Source organism: Glandiceps talaboti, chromosome 23 (assembly GCF_964340395.1).
Source record: "Glandiceps talaboti chromosome 23, keGlaTala1.1, whole genome shotgun sequence".
Classification (NCBI taxonomy): domain Eukaryota; kingdom Metazoa; phylum Hemichordata; class Enteropneusta; family Spengelidae; genus Glandiceps; species Glandiceps talaboti.
The window spans coordinates 923,692-933,718 of record NC_135571.1 but is presented as its reverse complement, the minus strand read 5'-3'; positions in this window follow the sequence as shown (position 1 = coordinate 933,718).

Genomic DNA, 10,027 nt, shown 5'->3' with positions numbered 1-10,027 from the left:
CACTGCGGCCATGTGGGATGATGGTGAGAACAATAGTGTTGCTAAGCGATTGACACTTTCAGCTGTGACCACCCTCATGTGGTTGCTATGGATACAATGGCCTACACAGGATCTCATGAGATCTGCCACGAGATGAAAAATGGCTTATTATACGAGTGTTGTCCAGCATGACTCTAACGAACAAAAGTAGTTTTTCCAGGCTTTCTAGTTTCTTCCTGCACTACACACTGAACCCATAAGGGATGGTCTTCAGTCTAATAGACTTCTTGGAAGACAACTGTTTATATGCTTATATTTGCCAAATCAAATCAAATCAAATCAAATCAAGAGCTATCCAATATATAAAGATTATTATTATTATTATTTCCATAAAAAAAATAAATTGACAGAAAATGAGTGAGATGGAAATGTGACATTGTTTGATTTTTTGAGTATGTTTAACAATTGTGGGTCATTATACATTAAATTTACAGGTTAGGTGAGTACTTAATATGTGAGTGAAAAAGTAGAACACAAATCTGTAGCATAAATATGAAAACAGTACCTTTAAATTTTGAATTTATTCAGTGGAAAATAATTGATGTTGGCATGTTTGACTGATGGTATTTCCTACTAGTAACAATTAACCTTCGAAGCACCCAACATATTGAAATGTCATTTTTTTATCACAATATGAATAAATGATATCATTGTTATCCTAAATTTTGATCAAGAATTATGAATAATGATCATTTCTGTGACCCCAGTCTAAAATTAATTAGAAATAAGCCTAAAGGTTATACAAAAACAAAAATTATCACAAATGTTATTTGGCAAGAAATGCTCAGACATCTGACTGTATGCTAATAGAGTGTACACCCCTTGGAATAATGGTATCTCCCATACACTACCAGATTTGCTAAGGCGAAATGAAAATTAGTTTTTTAATAATGATGTTTTTCATATAGTGCTTTCCCACTCTGTGCTCAAAGTGATTTACCGATACAAATGTACAACAGCCCTTTTACTTCCTCAACTCCCTGGGAAGCCTACAACCCATTGCAGTCTTTATAAGCGCATAGGATTAAAGCATTCACATTGCAACCTTTATCCTACCAGGTCCCCAATTATACAGCTAGGTTGACTGAGGCACAACCGAGGTCCAAGTCTTGCCCAAGGACTTAGCCATTCAGAAACAAATGGCAGCAACTGGTCTTGATTGAATCTGCAACCTGCAGATTACAAGCTAGCCACTCTAACCATTCACCCATCATGACTCTACAGACTCCAATGTTCCAGACTTAGTTCTAGATTTAAAAAATAACCGACTACATTAATGGTTATACTTCCACCCCTCTGTATACAATGGTATCTTCCAATCAATAACAAAATAAGAGAAGTTATAGTTCATTTCCTTCACCTGATTCTACAATTATATATGATTCAAATTGAGAAATGGAAGAATTTTTGCTATAATATAGTAAATGCATTCACAGCCATTAGTGTCAACGAAAGAATTATTTTTACTCACTGCGTACTGGCTTTGTATTCATTGTGCTACATACTACTAAATACTAATTGATTAATTGTGAAGCCTGAAACTATATATTGTTATTTTTTCCAAACCTGCTGTAGAGGTCGTAAATTTTTAACATTATTTCATCAGAATGAAGTCAGGCCATGAGAAACATAGCATTTTCTAAGGCTGCTGTAGTAGTCCTAAAAATTGAATTTGCATTAAAATAGAATTGTGCATATGAAGTTATTGCTTTGTAAGTAATTGTGTTGTAATTATTTCAGACAAAATTAGTAATTTATGATTTAGTGTGTACGTACCAGAACTCATCACTGTAAAAAGGACAATTTAAATTACAGATTACACGAGTGAGTATTTTATTGGAAATGATCTAAAAAAAAACACATTAATGTTGATTATTGGAGTAAATTACCTCATATACTGATGTACATTGAATAATTAATAAGATTCTGAGTGTTTTTGCTAAGGTTAAAGAACCCTTGTAATAGAAAGGAGAGATGGGGTAAGAGTTGCATAGTTTCCCATACACTCTACTATACTTTTGTTTGGAACTGGTAAAATGATGTAAAATTACTGAGGAACTGTGGTAAATTCTACCTGCTTAAAAAGAAGTTATCTTTAAACACATAAAATGGAATACTACTGTTGTTGTTGTTGTATTTTATTTATTAATGTGTCCTATGTGGACTTAAAGTATACATTTGTTTATATGATCTAGTAATATTGTTATTAAAACTTGCCACATCCAGCCTTTTGGGATTATAAGACACAAAACCAACTTGTTGCAAAATAAATATTATTAAATACATAAAGAAAGAAACTTTTTTTTTTTTTTTTTTTTTTTTTTTTTTTTTTTTTTTTTTTTTTTTTTTGATATCAAGTACACTATGTAAACACTGCAGATGTGATTAATTTTAAATATAAATTATGCAGTTTAAAAGTGTACATTCATGATATCTTGTATTGAAGTCTATTGTTCCAGTAATAAAGTGTGAGTGTTCATGTAGACAGACTATGTAAACATCGTAAAGAAATAGAAGATGAAAGACATCATCTAATTCATTGTAAATTATATACAAAACAAAGAGAAAAAATGTTTAATATTATTACTACTGTAAACCCAAACTTTATACATTTAGATGGAGTAGAGCAATTTACATATATACTACAATCAAAACATAAGGATATTATAACTGCTCTTTTCATATACCTGAATAGTAGTAAAATAGACAAACACTAGAACGATTTTATACTTTCATATTTATAACTTAGTTATTTACTTAGATTATTATTAACTTTATTTTTTTTAAATACCAAATTAGAAATGTAAAATTTTCTAAACGGTTGAAATAAAGTTTTATCTTATCTTATCGTATGTAGTGCTTTCCCATGCTGGGCTCAAGTATATATTACCCTTGGCAAGGACCAATAATAGCACAGCAGTCCTTGATACTGCATTTCATACTCCCTGACATGATAATTCAAATCTTGCCCAAAGACTTAAGCCAATCAGAAATATTAACTGCAGTGGTGAGGCTCTAACCAGCAGCATGCAGATTCCAAGCTGGCTATTCCAATGAGCATTATTTTCCATGTATCCTTTATCAGCTACAACACTGATGGAAGAAGATGAGCTCTCTGGGCATATTTCGTACAGCTGGCAGATTTTAGCCAAAATCGAGGTCCCGGGATATAACATCAGTGCCTGGCTATGAAAATTATAACTGACATGCAATATGTTATTAACTTAGGAGGAGTAGACTTCATTCATGGGTATTATAAAGGCTGTTTTCTATCGCTGTGTGACATACAAAATGGTTGCCAGGGCTGTTTTCTAGCTCTGTGTGACATACAAAGTGGTTGCTAATAAAAGAGAAGGATTAGAAGTCAGAAGATTGGCTTTTAATGGGACTGTTGCCATGGAGATTTTCTAACTGTGACTTTTTAAGCCTTAGTTTGACAGACTAAACTAAATTACCTTACAGTATAATATTTGGTAAATATCATTTAAAAGATGAAAGCTAACTTTTGCTGTTTTTCATTTATTTTTTGCCTTTTGAAAAACACACCAAATCATCACTGGAAAAAAAGAAATCTTTTTGAATAGCAGAATTAATCTTGTATCGTTTTACTAATTTATTTGCAGTGTAAATTATACCTGCCCACTAGTATGCATTGTGCATTGATGCATACTGGTGTAATCATAAGTACATTGTACAATCTCTGGTACATAATTATGTCCAAATTACAATGTACTATATTCACTCTCTAATTTTGTAAAAGTATAAGACATTTAAAACATAGAGATATAACCATACAACAAACTTTCATGTTAACATGTATGACAGATTGTGGCAGTGTCTTTGCTAAGGTTGGGGAACCCAGGTAACAGTAAGGGAAAAATGGGTAAGTTACATAGTTTCCTATACAATCTACCATAATTTTGTTTGTGAACCCTGGTAAAATTATTAGGGAACCTGGTAGATTTTACCTGCTCACCACCCTTTTCAAAAACACTGTATGAGCTTATAGGATCTAGAATGTATCACAGAAGGACCTGGCATGGGAAGGCCTGTTACATGAGCCGTACTTATCAGGATGTACATCATCATATACTCCTTGAAATGCTTACACTGGAACTGCATGAATAGCTTTCATTTATTAAAGGAATGATATTGATAATGAATTGCCATTAACAAATTAACTTTATTTAGGCAAAGTTTGCTGGGCAGGATGCCATGATGTATTGCATAGGTAGAACTCACAATATCTCCATAGCAACATAATCTATATGCTGTGATAATCACCCTTCTCCGATGATGCTCAGTATCCATATACAAATTTTGGCAAATTATACATTCTGATATTTTAAACTCAGTGAAATTATGACTGTCATGACTGTAGAAGGTATAGTTTTTGTAATGATAAAGCAAGAAATGTCTGTTTTGAACACAAGACAATAACATAAATAGTATTTTATTGTAATTTAAAAAGTAAAAATAATTATATTGTCATTTGATTTCTGTCAGTAAAAATATTGAGAATGGGTTCAGCAAATGACGACAGTAATTGATTTCATTTCAAATTGACGACTGTTTCCACAAATTGATGACTGTTTCCACGGCCTGTAGGCACTCCAAAAACCCCCTTTTTGCCATCTTTTAGCCAAATTATGCCATGTTTGTTATTGAGTACATTTAATTTTTCTATTAAAAGGCTCTTTGTCATCTATTGATTTTGATTATGGCAATTAATGTTAATGTAAAAGGGAAATGGTTTACATGAAAGGAATTGCTAGCAATAATGGAACGTCTGGGTTCCTAAAACAGGCACTCACATGATAAATAAATATGCAAAGAGGAAATTGGTTTAGTTTAATTTGAATACATACATTGTAGATGTGTTGGAAAGTGGCCATTATTCCTTGTCATTTTGTCCACCTTACAATATATTAGCCCAGAGGCATTTAAATGGTGTAGGAATTTTGAATCATCTGCCCACAAGCCTAGCATTGTGCTAGTAACTATATGTACACCTAAAATTAGATTTATCATTCCGATAGCAGCTCTTATGAAAATTTAATGCCTCTTGCACAGCTTTCCCGCACAGCTCTGCACTAGTGTTGCACTACTCCTTTTTCATATGTACACTAGCTTTCCCGCACAGCTTTGCACTAGTGTTGCACTACTCCTTTTTTGTATGTACACTAGCTTTCCGGCACAGCTCTGCACTAGTGTTGCACTACTCCTTTTTCATATGTACACTAGCTTTCCTGCACAGCTCTGCACTACTCCTTTTTTGTATATACACTATCTTTGCTGCACAGCTGTGCAAAGCTTACCTGCACAGCTCTGCACAGCTCTCCTGCACACTTTTGGTTCTGAGCCTCCTCTTAAATATGTCAAATTCCATCACGAAATCTATACTGTACAACACTGGCCAGTAGCCCAAAAGTATACATATGAAATACATAATAACAGTTTGGAAGAAACTGAAAACAACTAATGGTAGATTTAATTATTAAATGACACTGTGAGACATTATTCCTTTTTGACCTCTCTTGTATTTAAAAGAATATATGTTCAGATAAATGAAGTATAACAGAAAAAAAGTCAGACTGTAACAGTAGTAAACTTCTCAGATGGTACAATTAAAACATTTTTGTCAATATCTAGCTTGTTATTCATTGTAAAGAGTACATATCAAGCTAAAATGAAATTCATCCTCTATGCAATTAGTGTCACAAAAACTGCAAATTATTCCTGAATGGTTATTGTGTAATCAATCTATAAGACTCTATTCATACTGAATAGGCAGAATACCTAATGAGTATTTAATTCACGAATAATGGCCTTCATTTAGTTGGAAAATACATAACGGTTTTGTTGCAATTAGTTGACGATTAGTAGTGTATGACAAAGTTCCTTGTGTCACTGGTATTTTCCATGGCAGAAAAATGACAAATATTGAAAAATATCTTGTTTTGTATAATAATAGTAATAACTTGTAATAATAATGTTGGTTTTTATATAGCGTTTTCCCACTTTGTGCTCAAAGCGCTTTACAGTTATTACCCTGGCTTGGATCTATAGCAGCACAATGGCCCTTTATACTTCCTTAACACCCCGGGGAGCATAGGATCACATTGCAACCTCTATCCTACCATGTCCCCAATTATACAGCTGGGTTGACTGAGGCACAATCATGATTCAAATCTTGCCTAAGGATTTTAGTCACTCAGAAACAAACGGCATTGATGGGGCTCGAACCTGCAACTTGCAGATTCCAAGCCAGCCATTCTAACTATTCGCCCAACATAACACCATTAAATCCATCCACCTTCTCCTAAAAATTGGCAACCCAACCTATAATAAAATGAGTACAGACTATTGATCAAGCACCATATGTGAAATAGGGTAGATAAAATACATCCAGCCTTCTGCTTGATGAGATATGATACAGATTGAGGTTTAATATTTCAACAGTTGAAGTATATTATATCATTGGGTTTGGTAAAAGTCCTTTAGTCTACATTAAACTCTATTACCAACATTTCAACTTTACACAGGAGGTCTTCTTCAGGGTAGAGTAGTGCATCAAGCTTGTAAAAACTAGCAATGGACTGCTTGATGTACTATATATGCTACCTTGAAGAAGACCTCCTGTGTGAGGTTGACACCTCCTGTGTGAGGTTGAAACATTGGTAATAAAGTTTAACTTAGACTAAAGGACTAATTGTCATTTCTTTGACCAAACCCAATGATATATGTAACTGTTGAAATATTAAATCTCAATCTGTATCATAGCTAGTAACAACCTGCAGTGGACTGCTTGACGCTCTATACTACTCTACCTTGAAGAAGACCTCCTGTGTGAGGTTGAAATGTTGGTTGTAATTAGTTTAACGTAGACTCATGGACTTGTCATTTCTTTTACCAAATCCCATTGTACACAAGCCAATACTGATTTCTCATGACAGTTCGACTATAACCTGCACAATACAAACTTAATATTTCAGTTGATGAAAATACATCTTTTCAATATAATATTAATTTTAAATTCATTGCTTAAATTTCTACAGAAGGACGTTGACAGAGTTCAGAAGCAATGGCTCATTGTCAGAATCACAAGCCAACACTGATTTCTCATGACAGTTCGACTATAACCTGTATAATCCAAACTTAATATTTCAGTTGATGAAAACACATCTTGTACACTCTCTGAAGTCCACGTCTCTTATTTGGCTTACCATTGTAGTTGGACTGAGCGTAGTATATCTCTAGCATTTAAATGGAAATTCGTTTCTTACACACAGGGGATTGCACTTTTCATTTAGTGGGGGAAGGGAGGGGGATTCTGGCTTCAATTTCATTGATTAACCTCATTTCTGCACTTCGAATCAAATTTTCCTTCAATGATATCAGATTCTGTATATGAAATTTGAATGAAGTAACCTTTAATGTGTGCTGCTTTTTAGTAATATTTTAATGTGTTTATTATATTTTCACATTGCATTGATCATAGTGGTGTGACCGCTACTGTACTGGTTTAACATGGTTTACATCATATTTAAACATGCCAATGTCACTGGTGAATGTTTGTGTAGGGGAGGGGAGAGGATTTTGATGATTAATGTAAATATGATTTTGTACAGTTTAAAATATATTTGGCATTAAAAGTTCTTGATAGCTGGATTTCTGGTGTTCTATTAAGTTGCTTTACAACAAGCAAAAAATATGGCTCCATATCTGCAAGGCTCTTGACCAATCAGAATGCAAGATTACTGACAGGTGACATATAAGCATTCTAGACACAACAAATAATGGATTGTCAGCGGTTAGTAAGCTTTTAATATTTATTAAATATATTATGTCAATTCTTACAAGCAATTTCTAGATAATTGAAATCTAGGGAGACACTTAAACTTTATATCTGTGGACATGTCTTAAACACAGTAATTATAGCAGTCACTTTGTAGCAAAAAATAACAGTAATGGGTTGTCTGAACTTCAGAATCTGCTTGTACATATGTCAATTCTAATAAGCAATTTCCAGATAATTAAAATCTGTGACAGATCTGACATAAACTTGCTATTGACAAATCTAGAGCATATACACTGTACTTATACTTAACAGTACAATGACATTTAATCACCCACTTCGATGACATGTTCATCCATCCGTGCTATCTGTAAGAATGGAGGTAGGTGAGGTTACGGAACGGTGATTATTTTTATTGTTGTCTCTTTAATTAATGGAACTGTAGCAGATTTGTAAACTATATTTTCTTATCAATCAGCAATATCATATGTATTATGGGCTAATGGCATTTGAGTAACAATAAACTGACGATATATAAATAAGAAAACCCAGTACAATCTATTCAAAACAATAATAATAATAAAAATAATTTATTGCCAAATGTACAAAGTATCAAAACTACAAGTCAAATGAGCCACAACATAGACAATGTAACGTGGAGAATTACAAAACAAATTTCTGTCTAGGACCACAATAGGAAACTTGCAAACCTGCCATGTTGAATGTTGCATCATGGGAAATGTGATAATAAATACTAGTCAATGAGCATTATAAACAATGTTGATACATTGTTTGTAACCACAAATAATCAATTCTTAGTTATCCTGACCATTGTGGGAGTTTGTTTTATCAGTAGCTTCAGATTTGGTATTACGACAACCACAGATAATCCCATAGTCCTTTGCATCTGAGCATGCTCAGTCTGGATTGCAAGTTCCCTATTGATTGAAATGTTAGTTTCTATGGACCCTGATTTGTATCATATCTATACTAGTTATTTGTCAAAGAATTATTACAGTTGTCAATTGTTACAGCTGTTAAAGTCTTCAACAGTGAACGTTGTGATTAATATGTTTACTTTAGACTGTAGCAAAATTTATGGCATTTAATATGAAGCAGATAATCACACAGTAAATGTGACGAGGAATGATCAAATACTGAATATGATATGTGAAAAGTCAAGTACCACCCACTTAGGTTAGGGTCTGACATTCTGAGGACTGGCTATGTGTTATGAAGCCTGCAAAATTGTAATGGGGTCATGTAAGAAGTAGGTCAGAACTTGGCTATGTCAATGTCACAGTAAACTTGTGAGTACATGTCATATGGACCAGAGATGTCAGGGGAGTCAAAAGGTTATCACTATTAAATGAAAGTAAAAACCCTTAAATTGTTTGTATTTCTTAGGCTGAATGAAAATATAATGGAAGAGAAAAAACAGCAACCAGAAAATTAATCCCTTCCTACACATTTGGGTGACCTTAAGTCACCTTTTTGACTTACATTACTTTTAAAACAACAAGTATGTTATCACTAAAATTTCTTAAGTTATTTTCATTTCTCTGAGTTTAGTTAATTACAAAAGAAAAGACAAAAATAACACCAGAAGATGTCCAAGTAAGAATTGTATTTAAGATTTATACCTAAAACTATAAAATTCACCTCTTTGAATTAAGTAATGATTAAATTTATTTTGTTTAATTTAATTTAATTTAATTTAATTTAATTTAATTTAATTTAATTACTGATTTAAAGGACAATATTAACAAGTACACACAATCAATACACAAAAAACAAAACAATTAAAAATCAAATGAAAATTAAAACCATCTTAATTTTAGCATCTAGTGTAATAATGTCAATATACTAAAATTTCACATTTTATTTTAATTATTATCCAGTATGAACTCATTTCCGAAGTGATATTTCCAATTAATTTAAGTGAAACTCTCAATTCCCATTTCTGCAACCATTATTTCAAATTAAAATGTGTTATCAAAATATTATCTCATTTTTTGACAGCACAGGAAAGTAGTCAATCCCTTTAGGAAGTAACAACAGACATGAGCTAGGTAGTTATGAAGCAGGTAATCAAAGATTAATGAGATGCGATTCTGATGAAAAAGCCATTTATTATTTGTTTTTTTATTTATTTATTTTTATATTATTTATTTATTTATTTATTTTTTA